The following is a 19,037-nucleotide window of genomic DNA, read 5'->3' as shown; positions in this document are numbered from 1 at the left end:
CTCTGTCATGCCCCACCCCCTCAGGCTCCTCTCTGTCATGCCCCACCCCCTCAGGCTCTGCTCTGTCATGCCCCACCTCCTCAGGCTCCTCTCTGTCATGCCCCACCCCCTCAGGCTCTGCTCTGTCATGCCCCACCCCCTCAGGCTCCTCTCTGTCATGCCCCACCTCCTCAGGCTCCTCTCTGTCATGCCCCACCTCCTCTGGCTCTGCTCTGTCATGCCCCACCCCCTCAGGCTCCTCTCTGTCATGCCCCTCCTCCTCAGGCTCCTCTCTGTCATGCCCCACCTCCTCTGGCTCTGCTCTGTCATGCCCCACCCCCTCAGGCTCCTCTCTGTCATGCCCCACCCCCTCAGGCTCCTCTCTGTCATGCCCCACCTCCTCAGGCTCCTCTCTGTCATGCCCCACCTCCTCAGGCTCCTCTCTGTCATGCCCCACCTCCTCAGGCTCCTCTCTGTCATGCCCCACCTCCTCTGGCTCTGCTCTGTCATGCCCCACCCCCTCAGGCTCCTCTCTGTCATGCCCCTCCTCCTCAGGCTCTTCTCTGTCATGCCCCACCTCCTCTGGCTCTGCTCTGTCATGCCCCACCCCCTCAGGCTCCTCTCTGTCATGCCCCACCCCCTCAGGCTCTGCTCTGTCATGCCCCACCCCCTCAGGCTCCTCTCTGTCATGCCCCACCTCCTCAGGCTCTGCTCTGTCATGCCCCACCCCCTCAGGCTCCTCTCTGTCATGCCCCACCTCCTCAGGCTCTGCTCTGTCATGCCCCACCTCCTCTGGCTCTTCTCTGTCATGCCCCACCCTCTCAGGCTCCTCTCTGTCATGCCCCACCCCCTCAGGCTCCTCTCTTTCATTCTCCTCTCTCTCGTGCTCTACCCCCGCAGACCTTGCTCTGTCATTCCCCACCCCCAGGCTCCTCCCTTTCATGCTTCGCCCCCGCAGACCTTGCTCTGTCATTCCCCACCCCCAGGCTCCTCCCTTTCATGCTTCGCCCCCGCAGACCTTGCTCTGTCATTCCCCACCCCCAGGCTCCTCCCTTTCATGCTCCGCCCCCGCAGACCCTGCTCTGTCATTCCCCACCCCCAGGCTCCTCCCTCTCATGCTCCTCCCCGCAGACCCTGCTGTGTCATTCCCCACCCCCAGGCTCCTCCCTCTCATGCTCCTCCCCGCAGACCCTTCTCTAGACATAACACAGTGTATCAGATTTTCCTGGAGTGCCTCTTTAACTCTCCGCAGTTGTTATTCTTAAATTATTAGGAAAGAGAACATCATTGTGGCGGTGTAATAAGCCTTTACCGCGTTGTAGCGTATAGCGCTGGATGTAGAATACAATTACTCTGTGTTCTGCTTTATTGCCCCACACTTCAGACTGAAGCATCGTCTGCGCCGTTCTACATGACATTTCCCTTGTTTAAATTACAAATTTATGCCCTCGAAATTAATAAGCGAACAAAAGCGGTAAACAATGGCCTCATTCTGTGCTGCGAGCCGAAAACTTCTGATGGTTCTTATATCCGCTGAGTCAATGGGGCAAAGTGTCATGTAGATTATTCTCCAGTACCTCCACCTTTTTAACATCGATTTATGCCTATTTTTTAAAGGTATAGGATAAGAAAACCATGGCTGCTTTCTTTTAAAAACAGCGCCACACTTCTCAGCAGGTTGTGTAGGGTACTGCAGACGGCTACAATGATTGAGCTGCAATACCAGACACGATCCATGGATATATATATATTCTATATATATGTTTCTTTGTATAGTAACCAGTGATGTTTGTGATTTTATAGCAATGGGGTCATTAAAGGATTTCTTTCTATTGACTTAAAGAATGATTCTTCTCTCTATTCTTTAGTATTGGACAAGGTGGGTGATGACCCGGCTCTCAGCACTGTGTGTACCCTGCGGGTCTGGAGAGGGAGAGCTGGGAAGGGGGACTACATTGCACTAAGTGCAGATTACAGTGTGATCACATCCGACAACAACAAAAAAAAACAGTACAAACACCTCACAGTGGGACACTGCCCCCTGAATAGGATTGTGCTGCACTACTCTCTACAGCCAGGTCTGTTCTGCGGGTTCCCCTGTGATTATAAACCCTATCAATGTGAAGGGGTGTTTGTGCTTTTTTGGGGGAAAAAGAAAAAGTAAGCGGTACTCACTTCCCTGATCCCCTGCCACCGCCGCTGCTGCTCTAACAATCTGATGTCCATTTTTGAAACCAAACTTGACACTCAGGAAATAGAAAGAAATGCCTGCTTGGCCAATCACTGGCTAGGGTGGTGGCCCATTCCGTCCAGTGATTGGCTGCCCAGGCATTTCCTGTGTGACAAGAGGAAACCAGGAAGCAGAGTTCAGCTATAGGGAACGGCCATAAGGAATCTCAAAGAATCTGCCCCTTTAAAAATATAAAATGATCCCACTATTCGACCCCTTTAAAGGGGAACTCCAGGTAGAGGTTAAAAATATGAAACTTCTGCATAAGCATTACTTACCTGTCTATCCCAGTTTTGAAACTACCAAAAATCAATTTGTTCTGTATTGTGTTTCTGTACTTCCTGGTTGAGCAGTTCCCAGAATGCAGTACTGGTTCCAGAATGCATTGCTTTCCCTCAGCTGTTCACCACAGTCCATCAGAGATGGTGAATCACTCAGGGGATTGGGGGATTCAGCCCCGCCCCCTGTGACATCACATCCTGCCCCCTGTCTGCCTCATCAGCCTGTGCTCAGCAAACACACACAATGTGAGACAGAGGCATGGAAGATTTGTCTCCTAAGGGGGGAGAGCAGCAGGAGCAGGAGGCAATGTGAGTTGGAAAAGATGCCGTTTTTCTTCACTTCCTGGATTTTTATCAGCAACCAGTGTGGCAGAACCGCACAGATACGGTAATACATTGTATAGACACATCTATATAACTTTTAATGTACTTTTAATAGAAAACAAATTTTCCTCATGTGGAGTTCCCCTTTAAGACTCGCCCGCTTAATCACATGGCTCGGGATCCGCTGACTCGCTATAAAGCGATCCCATTGTTGAGTGATGCACTCAGGATACTAATAGATTTTTAAAATGTTACTTTTCCAGTCGGGCGGGGAGAAATCAATAGGTAACATCTTCTAAGGGTAATTGTATACCTGGGTTATCTGTTCTATGTTTTGGAGCTGTCGGCTTTATTGATTGCTACATCTGGATTAGTAATAATGGGATTGATATATTGCTGACAAAGCTCTTTATAAAGTGGCCTCGGAATCTGTTTAAAAGGGCGCCGTCACTTCTTTTATTCATGGGTTGTGGGAGTAGTCCGGCCTGGCTGTACAGTGGAGGGAGGGGGTAATGGTGGTTTTATTGTGTTATTCCCGACCGTAATGACTGATCGACTAGATGGAAGTATATGAGAGCTATGGCGGCGCAGAACGAGTGAGAAGATGAGAAGATGGGGGGCGACAAGATCACAGAACGACACAGAAATCTCTCCTTTTATTGTGAACAAGGAGCTGGGGGGGGGATACCATTTTAAAGGGGCAAAACTATTTTACTTTCAAAGTAACTGGTGTCAGAAGGTTACAAAGATTGTAATTTACTACTATATAAAATTCTCCAGTACTTATCAGCTGCTGTATGTCCTGCAGGAAGTGGTGTATTCTTTCCAGTCTGACACAGTGCTCTCTGCTGCCACCTCTGTCCATGTCAGGAACTGTCCAGAGCAGCAGCAAATCCCCATAGAAAACCTCTCCTGCTCTGGACAGTTCCTGACATGGACAGAGGTGGCAGCAGAGAGCACTGTGTCAGACTGGAAAGAATACACCATTCCCTGCAGGGCATACAGCAGCTGATAAGTACTGGAAGACTGGAGATTTTTAAGTAGAAGAAAATTACAAATCTATATAACTTTCTGACACTAGTTGATTTGAAAGTTAAAAAAACAAATGTGGCTGGAGTACCCCTTTTAAGCATCAAAGCCACCATTCATAGTGCAGTATTTCAGTACAGATCCTGCTGTATAAAACAAGATGGTTGTTGTAGGTCTGCGGGGTCATTACTGTGTATTATTATTTATTACCTTGTGTATTCCTATGTGTTTTATTGTTTGCTTTTGACATGGGCTGGAAATGTAAATGCGGTAGTATGCTGCCATCTAGTGGCAAATCTTCATAAGCGCTTATGAGTGAGGTCCCTATTCACTAACATTACTGTAGGTGGTTTGCGTTATAGAAAGTTCTGGTTTGTGGGAGAAGGGAAGATTAGATGGTGGTGGTCAGCTCCTCAGGCTGAGAACATGTAGTCTTTAAGACCTGGCTCACTTAGTCCTATCTGAGAAGATATCAGAGAAATTAAAGGGGCACTCCAGCAAAAAGTTTTTTCTTTGAAATGAACGGGTATATATATATATATATATATATATATATGATTCAAACAAATATAGTGTTCTGATCTGATGCTACAGATCACCTTATCTGTGACTCCTATATACATAAAGCAGATGTGTACAGACATACAGTGACCCATCTTATATACTGGATATCACATCAGCAGAATCAGCTACTAGCCGAACATTAGATTCATCACAGAGATGCCATTATAGAAGGCCAGAGCCATACAGATCCCATACACATGGTTATAAATGACCAAACTGACCATGAATGATGATAAATGGAGAGGACACTCCATCACACATGGGAAATGACTCCAGAATGGGGAATAAACTGTGTTATATGGGGAGGATTATCAGACAAACCAGAGGAACATTATAGAAATGAATGCGGTTGTTGGGTGATATCAGCAAAGCGCAACCTGCGCTGTGGACCAGGGATGTTTAACCTTCCAGTACTTATCAGCTGCTGTATGTCCTGCAGGAAGTAGTGTATTCTCTCTAGTCTGACACAGTGCTCCCTGCTGCCACCTCTGTCCATGTCAGGAACTGTCCAGAGCAGCAGCAAATCCCCATAGAAAACCTCTCCTGCTCTGGACAGTTCCTGACATGGACAGAGGTGACAGCAGAGAGCACTGTGTCAGACTGGAGAAAATACACTACTTCCTGCAGGACATACAGCAACTGATAAGTCCTGGAAGACTGGAGATTTTTAAATAGAAGTAAATTACAAATCTATATACCTTTTGAAACCAGTTCATTTAAAAGAAAAATATTTTTGCCGGAGTACCCCTTTAAGCTCCATTCACTTCACAATGGAACTATAACTTTCTGACACCAGTCTTCTCCAGAGTTCCCCTTTAAGGCCTACCCTTACTACGCCAGGTCATCATTCAGGGCACGTCAGTAATCTGTCTATAGCGCCATTGATGTCCCAACATTTCCATCCTGTTTCTTCCACCCTCTGAGTTCTTGCCGGCGCCTCCGTCAGCCTTTGTGCTAAGCTTCTATCTGCTTATTATCTTAGTATTTCTGCATCCTAGTCAGATCTGACGGCTCCGGAGGAGACCTGGCAGCCGGGAGCTTGATGTGCAGCAGCTTCTTAAAACCTCAGGAGACATTAAAGCCGTCATTGTGACATGAAGAGACGACTTGTATTCAGTGTCAGTCTGCAGCGGCAAAAGCCAATCACACAATGTGCAGAGACAGGCTCATCTTCTCACAGCGTTTGTTTTCTACATTAACTATTGATATACTGGGATACATCTATGTATTGTACTCTCATTATCCAGAAACATGGCCGCCTTCTTCCAGAAACATCTCCTCTCCATCAGGTTGGGGTGTGGCGGTTTGGCAGCTCAGTGCCTTCTTCCAAAATGGAGCTGGATTGTAATACATCACACAACCTGAGGACAAGGGTGGCGCTGGTTTGCAAGAAAGTAGCTAGGGTAAGAAACATGACTAGTATAATATGTCAGAAAGTGCCAGAGATTTGTAATTTACTTCTAGGAAAAATATTCAGTCTTCCAGTACTTATCAGCTGCTGTACGTCCTGCAGGAAGTGGCGTATTCTCTCCAGTCTGACACAGTGCTCTCTGCTGCCACCTCTGTTCATGTCAGGAACTGTCCAGAGCAGCAGCAAATCCCCATAGAAAACCTCTCCTGCTCTGGACAGTTCCTGACATGGACAGAGGTGGCAGCAGAGAGCACTGTGTCAGACTGGAGAGAATACACCACTTCCTGCAGGACATACAGCAGCTGATAAGTACTGAAAGACTTGAGAGGTTTTCATAGAAGTAAATTACAAATCTCTGAAGGAAAAAAAAAACATATAGCGGGAGTACCCCTTTAACTAATATATACATTGCTGAAATCTTCCCATGTATGTAAAATATCTTATCAGAGGAGAATTCTTCTTCCTCCACTGCTCAGACTCCTGTTATCTTCTCCTTCACAGGTCTCAGCCGCCCCATACCTGTGGATTTCTGTCAGCTATGTAGATTACACACATTAGGCCGCCCCGGGCTCCTTTCCAGAACCTTCCTTCTCTCCATCTATAAAGTCCAAAGCAGTAATAATCTCGCTGTTTAGTGTCATGTTCAGTAAAGTCAGTAAGTAATGGGTTGGTGGGGTGGGACAGGTAGGTCCCCCATCAGATAAATATGTTGCTTCAGTAAAAAAATTTCCTTACTGGGTAGGTGCCCCCCTGTATGTTTGTGCCCCCTGTATGTAGGGCCCCCCATGTATGAAGCTTCCCCCCCCTGTTTAAAGGTGCCCCCCTGTATGCAGGTGCCCTCCGTGTATGTAGGTGCCCTTACTATGTTGGCCCCATTGCTTATGAGAGTTGAATTTCCCGACCTGCTGTTTTTTTTTAACAGTATGGAATAAAGTCTCTTGGCGATTATCCCCCCCTGTATTTAGTTTGCCCCCTGTAGGTTGTTTGCTCCCTTTAGGCTGGACTCCCCCGAAGGCAATTAGTGAGTTGGACCCAATCAGTAAGATTTTTTTTTTTTTAATTCTCTTTTTAATGTGTGGTATCCTACCACGGGTGTTTCTACTGTATACACCCCTTGCAAAAGTCTGTACTTATTGTTCTTATGTGGTGATGAAAGTAGTGCTAAAGTTTCGCCACTAGATGTCGCTGTATTAGTTGTGTGTGTTCAGATGCTGCACAGCTGAAGTGTATAAAGGGTCATTGTTTCCTTGCATGTCACACGGATCTGCGGACCAATGGGAATGTGTTCCTCTTCTCTCCTATCGGCACTCTCCTTACTACTTCTATTGCACTCTTCACCCACTCACAGCGCACGTTAGTCACGCTGGGGTAGGAAGTCACGTGTATTCAGCCAAGTCCCTCTCACCCACTTACCCTACGCATGTTTCGCTTAGCTTTATCAAGGGATGATATCCCTTGATAAAGCTAAGCGAAACCTGCGTAGGGTGAGTGGGTGAGAGGGACTTGGCTGAATACACGCATCCTCCTGGGTTAGTATACATGTAATATGATTGGGTAACTTCACCTGTTGTGTGGTACCTTTCCAGTACCCCTGGCACTTTATAGGTTTTTGCCTGTTTGAAGAAAAAACTATTTTTCTCTTGCCATTCTATGTCTTTCTTCCTGCATTTGTATTTGTTCGCCATCTAGTGGAGGCTGCCTGCATTACAACATCCATACTTTTTCCTATGAGCATTCTCTATGCATGTGCAATATATTATTCCATAAAGTATATATGTATGTCCCCTCACCAATTCCTTTATTGTATGGTTCTGTTTCATCTTTTTTCATTGTTTTAATGAATTTTATTAATTATTTAAATAAAGATTACAATAATATTGATTTTTGATTGTCCTGCATTCTTTGTATCCCTTTGTGGATCCCTTTTCGTTTGATTTGTATCTTGTTATGCGTTAAGGACTATATATTTTGGGCATTTTTTGTTTTTGGTCTACTCTTTAAGATGGTTCAGCCAAACCTAGTTGGCATAAGGTGGTGTGAAGACTAACAAAAGGTCAATACACGGGCACAAGTCTTCTTCTTCTTCTTCTTCGTATTCTTCTACCTCATCCTCCAACATCTCGGCAGAGCACAGTACTACTTGGGTTAAGACTCTCACGTCATCCTCCTCTCTGCTACTCTGCTTCTTTGTATCACTTAGCACGCTACTCAGTTGGCACGACTGTATCCTACACTATATTCCTATCGCAGATTCGGTTGCTGTATTGTCAAGTATTTGTCTACAAGTGTTATCAAGTGTATTATCTAGTGCTTTATCAAGAGAAACCTCATAATCGTGTGACTGGCTGCAAGCACGTACTTTTCTAGTAAAACCAAGCTATCTATGGTAAAGAGACTCTGTGATTCTGCGCCTCACACCGACACCTTGGGACACTTCCCCTTTCTGTGGGTGGCGCGTCCAATAGTCCGGGAGGGTCACTACACCGTTCTGGCCATCTGTGATAACACTATCCCAAGGGACCCGGTAGCAACCCGGCAGGACACTGACCACAGGGGAAAAAGGTACAACCGGCCTTGAATAAAAGCAGGCGTGCCATCATACCTGTGTGCCCAACTTGCATTGGCGTCACAAAGTAACACCCCAAGGTCCGGCTGTATCTCGGCCATCCACCTCCGGCGTGTAGTCACACCTCACCATCTAGCAAGTGACCGACCAATCCTCCAACACAACATCACCGGGGGCTCACGCCACAGAAGAATGAGCAAAAATTCCCACAGAAACCTCCAACGTCTTGTAGAAAGTCTCCCCCAAAGAGAGGAAGCCGTTATACCTGCAAGGAGGGGGAGCAACTCCATATAATACCTATAGACTTAGAATGCCCTAATTGGTGTAATATGTAGATGTCCCTATACTATTGTACTCTAATAAACCTCTAATATTAGGCGTACCGTTCCTTTAATTGTAAACCATTTATTTTTTTCAGAATAGCTGCAATATCTCACGCTGGCCACTAGGAGGCAGCAGAGTTTCACCATTTTTTTAATCTTCAGAACTCAAAGAAAAGTTAGTTTTTATAGCTCTGCAGTATTTCCATTTTTTTTCCTCCTCTCACAAAAGGATTGTTTGCGGCTTTGTCAGTTTCGCGCGGCTCATTAATGAGGTTTGTTATATCGGATGCAGGTCGTTAGCCAGCTGGCAAAACATTTTAATTGTGTTTCGACATGGAGGAGACGAGGGGAAAAAAATTATTAGCCTGGTAACATCCAAAAATATGCAGACCAGGTAGATGCCTGTGTAAAGGTTGCGAGAGCGGAGAGATTGCGGGAGCCGCTCGCTTGTTCTAGCAGAGGGCGAATAGTTCCCTTGGTAATTAATTAAAGGAACGGTAACACCGCCGGCTCCTGGTAATACATTCACATAGAAGGCTGCGCACGCTTAGATTTGGGGGCCATTTACATAACAGCAAGAAATCTACATAAATAAGTGAAGCCTCTAATTTTATTAAACATCCATCCATCCATGCACCTAACTGTTGCCGCCATACAGCGACAAATAATACTAGCGTACAAAAAATTCCCTAGTGGTTTAGGACAATGAAGGGGTTAATTTCACAATCCTCTGGGACCTAGTGCACCAAAGTGTTTAAAGAGAAAAGTCATTCAAAGACAACAGTTTTCATAGGACCAGACAACTGACCGTATAATGCAGGGATGGGAAACCTTTGGCCCTCCAGCTGTTGCAAAACTACAATTCCCATCATGGCTGGACAGCCAAAGCTTTAGCTTTGGCTGTCTAGCCATGATGGGAATTGTAGTTTTGCAACAGCTGGAGGGCCAAGGGTTGGTCTATAGGCAAACAAGAACAGGAGAGAGAGGATGTTTTGGAACTATGTGGATCTGACTACACACGGTTTGCTTGTAGTCTGTAACCATAGAGACACACAGGCCAGCTGTCCAGGCATGATAGGGATTGTGGTTTTGCGACAGTTGCAAAATCCCTGGTATAAAGTGTACGGCTCGTGATGAGCGACAGCGATCAGTGACAACTGCCTGATACTTTTGTTCTCCCTAGAAGTGTACCACCCCCTGAGGAGTCTTTCCATTCCATACTGAGAAGACATGAATGCTCAGCCGGGCTGATTATCCATCTTTATGGGGGGGAACCAGGATAAGTAGCCTTTTGACCAAGAAATATTGAAGGTATTTCCACCTTAGGAGTATTCAACTCAAACATAACTTTTGCTATGTTGCTGTCCATGGTGAGACTAACAATTCCTTCCATACTTGTTATTATCTATTCAGTCTCCTTCCCCCAGTTCTTAGCTGCTGCATTCTGCTGAAGACACAAAAATCTGTGTGTGAGTTTTTCTCTCTGTCTCCCCCTCCTCCCCCCTCCCTTCTGAGACGGCTGATGTAAACAAGTCCCTGATTGGCTGTATCTGCAACATTGTAGCTTCTTTGTAATGCTGGGAGGGTTAATGGCAGTGAGTTCATCAGCAACTTGACCTGAAAATAACCAGCATCACCAGCATAACAAAGAATCTCTTTTTTTTTTTACATCAGCAGGGAGGGGGAAGAGGGGGAGATTGTAACGCCTGGAGTCGTGGATCCATTGAACCGTCACCAGCGATGGCACAAACCTCACCAAGGAGCAGAGTCTAAGGGGCCGCTGGTTTTCGCAGGTGGCAGACAGTACTCAGGAACAATAGGAATGCAGCGGACAGGGACTAGGGACCGGGTAGCGAACAGGAACAAGGACTGAGGTCAGGAACAACAGGGAGCTGGGCCAAACGCTATGGGAAGCATGTAGAGGCTCCAACACGAGGGACAGGGCATGCTGGGATTTAGAGGGAGTGATTCAGTGTAACTTCCAATTAGGGACGGACTTGCCCTTTAAATCTGAGACAGCCGGCGCGCGCGCCCTAGGAGGCAGGGACGCGCGCACCGGCCGGCACAGCGGGAGACAGGAGTGGAGGAAGGTGAGGCGCCCCCCGGGGCCAAACTAGCAGCAGCGGCGGGTCCCGGTACTGGGTCACCGGCGGCTGCCTGCGGGGAGGAGGAGTTGCGGCTGTGGCCCGGAGCGCGGGACGCCGCCGCAGCTGTGACAGAGATAAAGAGAAAAACTCACATTCACATTTTTGTGTCTTCAGCAGAAAGCAGCAGCTCAGAGCTGGGGGAAGGAGACTGAATAGATAACAACAAGTAGGAATGAATTGTTAGTCTCACCATGGGCAGCAACATATCACAAGTTATGTATCAGTGGAGTACCCCTGTAAAGGAGAATGCAGAGCAAATGTACATAAGAACAGTCTCCTTTATCTCCCGCTCCTGTGCCCTGCTCAAAAATGCCCACTCAGCCAATCAGTGACATAGGCGGGGCACCTCTGGTCATTGACTGGTTTTGCAGGTAGACCCTGTGTTGTCGTGATGACCCAGGAACCAGTTGATACAGGAGACCTGTGGGTGACCATGAGCGGTAGCACTGTGGCTGCAGGGGGATCGGGATGGGTGAGTATCACTTCATTATTGTGCTCCCACCACCCCCTGCCTCTTTCAGTCAGTTACAAGGTCAATGGTGAAAATTCAAATCAACTGGTGTCAGAGTTATCTGTAAATTTCTTCTATCTAAAAATTTTCAGTCTTCCAGTACTTATCAGCTGCTGTATGCCCTGCAGGAAGTGGTGTATTCTTTGCAGTCTGACACAGTGCTCTCTGCTGCCACCTCTGTCCATGTCAGGAACTGTCCAGAGCAGCAGCAAGTCCCCATAGAAAACCTCTCCTGCTCAGAACAGTTCCTGACATGGACAGAGGTGGCAGCAGAGAGCAGTGTGTCAGACCGTAAAGAAACCACCACTTCCTGCAGGACATACAGCAGCTGATAAGTACTGGAAGACTGGAGATTTTTAAATAGTAGTAAATAACAAATCTATAGAACTTTCTGACACCAGTTGAAAGAAAAGATTTTCCCCGGAGTACCCCTTTAAGCATAGAAGCTAGAATTCTGTCTTCCTGCAGCCACCACCAGGGGGCGCTCACTGCCCAGAGATAAATTCATCTCCCATTGTATTTTAGTAAATCCCTCTGCACATCTATTCGGAGAGCCACCACCGGTCTCTGTGCCCTTTTCGTCTTGCAGACAGCCACATTGCTTTCTGAAGAATTATAGGGGCCGTATCGTCTCATAGCTTGCATCGGAATTAATTATGTTATTAGAACATAAAGCTTGAATAAGTCCCTCCAGTCAGACTGTTGCTATGTAACCGGTTATTAGAATATATCCTGCTAATGTCCCATAAATCACAGACTGAAGGTCAGAGCCACCGCAGCTCCTAATGAGAGGAGATTACATTTACAGAAGTATTAATGGAGAAAGCAGAGAAAATTCCCTTCTATAGACGGAACATGGGGCGGGAGAATCGTAACGAAGACTTCAAAGTGGGCGGACACATAAGGAGGTTTCCACTTTGAGATATTGAAATAAAAAAAAGCAACTGTGCATATGGTTTAAAATAAAAAAAAGTTTTGCCATTTCTTGTAAAAATTCCTATACAGGCCTGTGTGTCTCCATGGTTACAGACTACAAATAAGCCATGTGTAGTCAGATCCTGATAGCTGCAATCCATCCTCTCTCTCCTGTTCTTGTTTGCCTATAGACCAACCCGTGGCCCTCCCGCTGTTGCAAAACTACAATTCCCATCATGCCTGGACAGCCAAAGCTAAAGCTTCGGCTGTCCAGGCATGATGGGAATTGTAGTATTGCAACAGCTGGAGGGACGAAAGTTTCTGATCCTTGCTTCAGACAATAGGATAGAGGATGTTTACACCATAAAACCATTTTTAACAGGGGTACAAATATATACACTAGTGATGAACGAATACCGTTCGATCGAATAGATATTCGAATATTCGATAAATATTCGATAAGCGATCAAATCCCCCAGCTTCCGGTTTCACCCTCCAAATGGTCAAATAGATGTTTTTTACTAATCGAATACTTGTTCCCATGGACTTTAATGGGATCGAATATTTGATTGAATATTCGAATATTCGCGGGATATTCGTACGAATATCGAATATCTCACTATTCGCTCATCACTAATGTACACCAGTACATACCTGCTTAGACATTTATGGTCACTGCATGTGTGGTGTCCCACCACGGGTGTTCTTTATCTCTCCTTTGCACCTCTCAAAAAACCTTCTTACTGCAGGTTAAGTGGTAATGGAGTGCACTTTACAATTTCACCACTAGATGTCAGTGTTTTTTTTTATTTTTTTATATGTATGCTCTTATGTGTTTGCACAAGGTAGATTACTTAGCCCTGTAGGAAGTAGTTACTTGGTGGGGGAGGTTTAGCGTCAATTCTTACCCAGATTCTCTTGGGAGAAGGACACACAGAGCAGACGTCCCTGCTGTAGCCAAGCCAGGGCCTGGCTCTGCCAGGACCCTCGTGCAGGACAAGTCAGTTCAGTTCTGTGCAGTCTAGTCTAAGACACGTGTGTATGCAGATGCAATTAGACACACTCAGCCTTTTCCGTATTCCTACTATATCTACTATGCATTGCTAAACACTACTAAGGGAAAAGAGTCTAGGAACACCCTAGCCCACGCCGTAAACCAGTCCAAAAAGTGCAGGGCAGTATCCTGACACACAAGAGGAACTAGGATAGAACAAAGCTACCAGAAGGTCTACGTATTCTATCTCGCAGTGCAGGTAACTGGGACACCCCCGGGAGCTTGGCTTCACCCAGGTAACTACGACTGGGGGTGTATCACCCTAGGAGGACGAGTCACTCGACTCTGTAGGGCAGAAGGTGGTCAGACTATAGTCTATAGACGGGTAAACTTCTCACTCTAAAGTATTCTCTCAAGTTCCTGCAGAGTATGTTACTACATTGGGTTAGGACTCCCTCTCCTCTACACTACTCTACTCTACTTCCAACTCTTCAAGCCCCGTTACAGCTACCTCTACTCTACTCCACTTCTTCAAGCATATCCCCAGCACAAATGAATTCAAGCACTAAAGTCTGTGTAAAGACTTATCTATTTTTTACAAAAGTGAATTGCGCCTCCAAGAGACTGTACAGTATAGCTGTTATATTTTTATATTACTGGGACTCAGTCATCCTGTCCTCTGCACCAGCACCTACACACTAGCCGCACACCTTGGGTTATTTTTCCCCTTTCTATGGGTGGTGGTACCGATAGTCCGGGTGGGTCGGTTGCCACTCAGGACTACCGTGACAAGAGCCCAAGGGACCCATCACAGCCCACCAGGTCACCGACCATTTGGGGAGTACAGCCACAATACAAAGCAGGTTCTTCCACCATACCTGTGTTCTGGACTAGCACTGGCGTCACGACTATATCCTCTCTGGCTGAGCTGTACAGCAACACTGATAACATCCATCATTGATTCACCACACATGCTCACTATTTCCTCGTACTCCCACTAGATCCCAGTCCATCCATTCTTATACATACATACATAGGACAAATTGGCCCTTATACCTAGAAACTTGTAGATTCCATGATATCCGGACCCACAGGAGAGCAGCTTCATTCCCTCGTGCATTGATTCAGGTATGATTTGGCGGTATTATTTAGGCACTATATGGTACAACATTACATTCACTAAAGGGACCCAAATAGTGTCAGTTCTCCTTTAAGGTAAAAATATTAAGAATCTCAGAAAGTGACACCAGGACACTTGGCTAAAGAGTGAAATTCCTCCGGCGATGCGGAGTAACTCATAACTAAAGCAGCACGTTGTCACTTTTAATTAAATGTTATAAAACAAGCAAAATAATGGACGCCGCCTGGTAATACGCTATTATCAGCGCCTCTCGGGAGCGCTGCTCACACGCCGGCTGAAGAGGCTTTGATAAATCATTCAGAATTGTAGATGCTGCAAACTACTCAGCTATCAGACTGTATTAAAGGGGATCTACACTTTCATAGGCAGCGCTATGGCGGCACTATTTATCTGAGCGTCCCTTATATTATTTCTTAAGAAAATGTATAAAGTCTCTAAAGGAATAGTTTGTGACATGGTGTTTGGACACGTGACGGTGGTATCATTTGGGCGCTGTATGGCGGTACTGTGTAGTATGGCCATATAGAATTAGTATTTTACTCTCTGCAGTGTCATATTATTTCTGTACTTCATGCATGGCTATACTGTGCAGGCGCTGTGTGGTACTACATTTTGGGCTTTTTATGAGCCTACTATTCCTGCAAATATTTATGTCCTTACTGAGCAGCCACTGTACGGCAGTATGTTATAGACATAATATGGCAGTAGCATTTTGGACATTGTATGGGGCTATTATTTGTGCTTTGCATGCGTGGATGTATACCGCTGTAAGGTACCATTAAATAGACACAATACAGTAGTAGTTTTTTGGACTTTGTATGTGGCTATTATGTGTGTACCATATATATGGCTATACCATGTGCACACTGTATTATATAGACACAATATAGTGGTATTATTTTGAACACTGGAATTGGATATTATTATTATTGCACTATATGTATGTGTATTATGTAGGCACATGGTGGTGGTACTTAGGGTACTTCATTACTACATGTATGACTATACTATATACTGTATGCACTGTATGGCGATAATATTTGGACGCAATATGGTACTAGGATTTTAGACATTATGGGGGAGATTTATCAAACATGGTGTAAAGTGACACTGGCTCAGTTGCCCCCGGCAACCAATCAGATTCCACCTTTCATTCCTCATAGACTCTTTGGAAAATGGAAGGTGGAATCTGATTGGTTGCCGGGGGCAACTGAGCCAGTCTCACTTTACATCATGTTTGATAAATCTCCCCCATTATCTGGATATTATTTGTGAACAATATGTGTCCATATAAACAATTAATGGAAGCAATATAGTAGTAATATTTTGGGAACTGTATAATGATATTATTGTACCCTACAAGTGTGGCTATACAATGTAATCACTGTATGGCGGTATTATATAGCCACATTGTTGCAGTAGTATTTTGGACAATGTTATTTGTGCGCCACTTGTATGGCTATATTATAAAGACATAATATATTAGTAATATTTGGAGCACTATATGGAGATATTAATGTTCCCTACATGTGTGGCTAACCTATATAGGCACTGTATGCTATATGCTGACATTATATAGTCAAAATATAGTAGTGATATTTTGGACACTGTATAGAGATATTATTTGTACCCTACATGTGTGGGTATATTATATAGGCTCTGTATGGCAGTACTACAAAGTCACAATTTGGTAGTAGTATTTTGGAAACTATACTGGGATATTATTTGTGCACTGCAGGGGTGTCTATACTGTATGGTAGTATTAAATAGACACAATATGGTGGACGTATTTTGTACGCTATATATATATTTATATATATATATATATATTTTTTTTTGCAGTACATATATAACTATACAATATAGGCACTATATAGCAGTATTATATAGCCACAATCTGGCGGTAGTATCTTGGACACTATATGTTATTTTTTTACAGTACGTCTATGACTATACTATGCAGGCCCTATATTACATAGCCACATTATGCTTATAGTATTTTGGATACCATGTGGTGATATTATTTGTGCACCATATGGCGTTATTATTTACTGTATAATGAGGAGAATTGGATGCAGTCCTGTAAAGGATACAACCCTCTCAGTGACCCGTAGAAATCTTTTTAGCAGAGGTGCAATCTTCCTATCGACGTGAATCCGCAGCAGTTCTTTGTAGCTTGCGGCTTCCTGAAGACAAAAGGCGGCGTGAGGCTATCCGTCATCTGTGAACGCGGAGCCGTATGATTTTCTGCTTTTCCACTTGTTAGACTAAAGCACTCAGGTCAATAGGAAGTGCTCTCCTTTACACTTGTTTAACACAGGCGTACAGGTCAATAGTGCTTTCTATTACATCGCTTAATCAAAATACACAAAGCAATATAAAAATTCTCGGCTCTGCGGCTTGTTCAGCGGACCTGTCAATAAAGCGATTAGAGGCTTCATACCTGTAATCCAAAAACTGAAAAGCTTATTTAACCAAACATCAAAGGAGAACGCGTATGTATGCAACCCCGCCAAGCATCGCTGCGCGCCAAATAATTCTGTTGTACAGATGTAGCAGAGCTAAGCCGGTCATTTACGATGATATATGGTGGAAACGGTACAGCTGCAGATGGAGCAGTGCTTAAAGGGGTACTCCGGCCAAAATATTTTTCTTTTAGATGAACTGGTTTCAGATAGGTACATAGATTTGTAATTTATTTCTATTTAAAAATCTCTAGTCTTCCAGTACTTATCAGCTGCTGTATGTCCTGCAGGAAGTGGTTTCCCCAACTTCCAAGAGCCATTTATAATATTGAGGTCTCCCTATGTGGAAGAGGGTGCGACTACTTGGTCTACACCTCCATTGGTTTCAGAAAGTTACATAGATTTGTAATTTACTTATATTAAAAATCTCCTGTCTTCCAGGCCTCCAGCTATGGCAAAAACTACAATTCCCATCATGCCTGAACAGCCAAAGCTTTAGCATGGTGGGAATTGTAGTTTTTCAACAGCTGGAGGGCCAGAGGTTCCCCATTCCTGTCCTAGAAGGATGACATCTAACATAAATCACGTTGGTCACATTGTTCTACATCTAAGGACGTCCACAAATCTGAGGCCAAGTTAACGGACGTCCATGGACTGGTGGCTAATGGGTTAAACATTCTATAGATAGAACTTTTTCAGTGTAACTTTTTGCTGTAAACCTCTGGCGAGGCGGAATCGATAGACCAGAGAGAGAGGTATCTTAATGCATTTCCAGCTGGCCTCAGCCAGACGGCGCAGGAAGTGAGGCTCGCTCTTCTAACAGAGGCTGACAGAGTATCGGGGATTATCAAAGACTTGGCCGGATCGCGTCTGTATAGATAAACACTACACACGAGAGAGAGGATGAGTCTTAAGTAGTCGTCTAAGACCAGAATAGAGTAAAGTAAGAGATGAAAGGTCAAATAAGTCGGCTTTTTAGAGTCGGAAATGTGTTTTCCCTGAGCTGACTGAATCCCTTATATTCGTACTCTGTGAAACTACAACTCCAAGCATGCTCAGAGTAGTAGTTTCGAAAAAATGGATACAGCCTATAACCTATGGGCCCTTGCACACTGGATAACTTGCCACAGGCTCCGTCTCTTGCTCCCCTCGCTCCTAATTGAAGTTCTGTTGGTCAGACGGATTCCGTTGCTCGCCCCCCTGCTCTATGTTCAGGTGGATTCCGCCGTCTGCCCAAAGAAGTGTTGTGTCAATTATTTGGGCGGATGGCTGAATCCGCCTGAGCCTAGAAAGAAGCCTATGGGACAGCCAGATGTTCAAGCGGGAGCGCGAGAGATGGAACCTGCGGCAAGTTTTCTGCGCAATTCCTGTAGTTTGCAAGGGCCCTATGGGTGTAACCATGTGTAATGGCCCAGCACAGGTGTGCCACTAAGAGGGAGATTTACTAAGGAGTCTAATAAGTGCAACTATTCTAATGGGGATAAGTGTGTATTTTGTTCTAATTCCTTGTGACTGATTCAATAAAATGTAGCACTGCCATAGTAAATGCATCTAAATAAAAAGGCGCAAAAAGGCGCAACTATGAAAAAATTGCGCAGTTTTATTCACCTGGTTCTGACCAGGCGTAAGCTTGCGCCTGTTTATGCGACTTGATAAATTGGGCATTAATTACGGATTATGCTAACTTTTGGGTGAAAACAGGCAGATTAAAAAAAAAAGGCGCATCTAAAAATCTTCACCTGTCGAATACTGGTTCATAAATAGAACTTAGACCAAAAATGGGTAAAAAATACAATTATTCACCAAAAATTAGGCGCAAACCCCTTGATAAATGTCCCCCTAAGTCTTATTTGCACCTGGGTAAAGTAACTCTCTCAGGTTCACACAGAAGGGGACGAAAGAGATTGTATTATGTGATTTCCCCACTAGATGTCACTGTATTATTATGTATTCTACTAAGCACAGCTGAAGGAAGGAATGGGTTAAACTGTTGTCACATGTTGTGTTTTATCCACTTACAGGAGCAGGTTCTGTTCCCTCACTTTTCCTCTTATCCCATCTTCTCTCTCTTACCCACACACAGCCCCACCAGTCACACACTGGCTAAGTTACCCCTATAAAAAGGAGCTGGTTCCTGGCGGGAGGGTCTTTTGTCAG

This window comes from Dendropsophus ebraccatus, chromosome 14 (genome assembly GCF_027789765.1).
Source record: "Dendropsophus ebraccatus isolate aDenEbr1 chromosome 14, aDenEbr1.pat, whole genome shotgun sequence".
Classification (NCBI taxonomy): Eukaryota; Metazoa; Chordata; class Amphibia; order Anura; family Hylidae; genus Dendropsophus; species Dendropsophus ebraccatus.
This window is presented reverse-complemented; position numbering follows the sequence as displayed.